Source organism: Diplotaxodon limnothrissa, linkage group LG4 (genome assembly GCF_057381915.1).
Source record: "Diplotaxodon limnothrissa isolate DT_005_m linkage group LG4, D_limnothrissa_male_GT1.1, whole genome shotgun sequence".
NCBI classification, from domain to species: Eukaryota; Metazoa; Chordata; class Actinopteri; order Cichliformes; family Cichlidae; genus Diplotaxodon; species Diplotaxodon limnothrissa.
This window is the reverse complement of record NC_140599.1, coordinates 5,413,672-5,415,944: the sequence shown is the minus strand read 5'-3', so window position 1 is coordinate 5,415,944 and position 2,273 is coordinate 5,413,672. Positions and strand designations below refer to the sequence as shown.

General features: G+C 33.0%; 1 pseudogene; it reads right to left on the bottom strand.

Moving 5' to 3' along the window:
• Positions 1–1,275, bottom strand: LOC146633100 (histone-lysine N-methyltransferase Set8-like; annotated as a pseudogene).
• Positions 1,276–2,273: the final 998 nt, after the last annotated feature.

Sequence of the window (2,273 nt, the reverse complement as noted above, 5' to 3'; positions counted from 1 at the left end):
CTAAAACAATCTGACACTGAAACTCCAATTTACCTTTGTTGCGTCGTTAGGAGAGGAACTGGCTGCAATCTCATCCACAGCCTGAGATGCCACCATGTTGGATTTCTAAGGAAGAAGCATGAATAATGAATGGCAGTCTTTGGGTCTAGCCAAGATGAATACAGTCCTCCTAATGTCTGGACCTGTCCAGTTGAGTATTACACAGGACCCGTGTGTGTATGCATACTTTTCAGTATAGCCTTTATTCATTTAATACTATTTATACTTATACTGTACTATTTACATTATACCTTGCTTCTCCATGGCCAGTTGGAATCACCATAGTTATAGGTGATTTCTTCTCCTGGACCAATATCTTTGATTGCAAACAAACAGAGATGGGGCCTTCCATCCACTCTGGTAACTGTCATTTTACTGTTTGGATTCACATTATCGTCATTTACAAGTCTGCCAAGTGAGCCGTCCTCTCTGGTAGCATCAACACTAAAACAAAAAGTATACAATAACAATTACACTCTGTAAAGAAAGTCATTAAGTATATTAGGTTGTAGAACGTCTGAATAACATTTTAATATTCAATTCAAAATATTATTTGAATATTATAATTTGTAAACCTCATGTATTTTATCCTTTATCAAAGCAGTTACATACCATAACTGTTTTCCATTGAACTTGAAATCAAATATGAAAACCTTGAGTGCATCATGGTAAAGTTTCATTCGGTTTTCTTGTTCCTCTTTAGTTATGATTTGTCCTCTGTACTCAAAAAGAAAATCTCCCTTTTGAAATGACCGACAGCTGAACACACCGCGACCTAAAGACACACATCAAAAACAAATTGGGCAATAAACTATAAACCATTTAATTAAAATCCTTCTTGTTTTTAAATATGTTTTTTATTTGATTATATTGTATTATTTATTTTGGAACATGTAACATGTTCATAATTCCTTGGGGAAAGACAAGGAAAAAATAGAAATATAATAATAATAATAATAATAATAATAATAATAATAATAATAATAATAATAATAAAACAAGTATAATTATATTCGTGATTATTAATTTTCTCATGCATGGTATGCTACAAAAAAACTACAAAAAACATAAAAATTTCTATTTTGAGAAGCTGACTGCATTCTTTGGAATCAACTCACCTTTAAATGAATCAATATACCTCACATCAAATCCTGCCTTGTCTTCACCTAAGGAGCAGTAATACCTAGCATCTTGTATGGGATTTATTTTAGCTCTCCGTGGCCTTGTTTCCGCCATCCCCTGCAAAGATCAGGTATTAATGACTTTAGAAATAACACATTATACTACAAAATGTATGTAGACATAGAAATAAACAGATCGAAAAATCTATTTATGTTGGGGAGAGCTCCCCTAAAGGTTCCAAATATCTGTGTTTCCCAACAGTTCCTCCTATCTTGTATCACTGTGTGTCAGAGGCTGCATGCCCTACCTGTGGAAGTTCTGTTTCGTATATTTTATTTGGTCTAAGGTTACTGCAAATCTTAATGAGTTAATTTTCATATCCACATTTCCTTAACCTTTTATATTTCTTAAAGTTATAAATTAAAATAATGATTTAGTATGGTTGAACAATAGCATATTTGTCCTACAGTTTTTGTTTCATTTGTAAAATATTTTCTGAAAACAGATCTCACTAGTTTTAAAACCACAAGTTTTGTGATGCTAAAACCAAAATTAATCAAACCAACAGCAACAGAATGTCAAACTTTTGCTACTAGCATGCTGGCTAGCTAAACTGTCAAAAATTAGATGCTTTGGTGTATCCGAACGTAATATAATAACCTATATTACTTTGCTTTATTGGATGAATATATTTATATAAACATCATGTGTAAGGGAATTTGTATGGTTCTCACCTGATCTTCCACGAAAGCAGTAAGATAAAAGCTGTCTCATTAAATCCTCATGTCGTGCACCTGAACTCTTTAGTGTCCTCTTCTTCTTCTGCTCTTTAAATGTTCATGGTGGTTGGCAACCAGCGTAGATGTACATTAGCGCCCCCATAGTGCTGAGGAGTGGATATCATTGGCCAAGAACAGTGGATTAACACTGGGATTCTTGCAAATAGAATGCTATGATGTAATAGAGTTAAATTGCTCTAGTGCATTCTGACATAACTCACTTGGAATATGTAGACTTAATAATACTGTATAAAATGTAATTTTTCCAAAAGACTGATATTTATGCTTCTAAATTTTTAAAGAATGAAACAAAAGTAGTAAATGGGGATGATG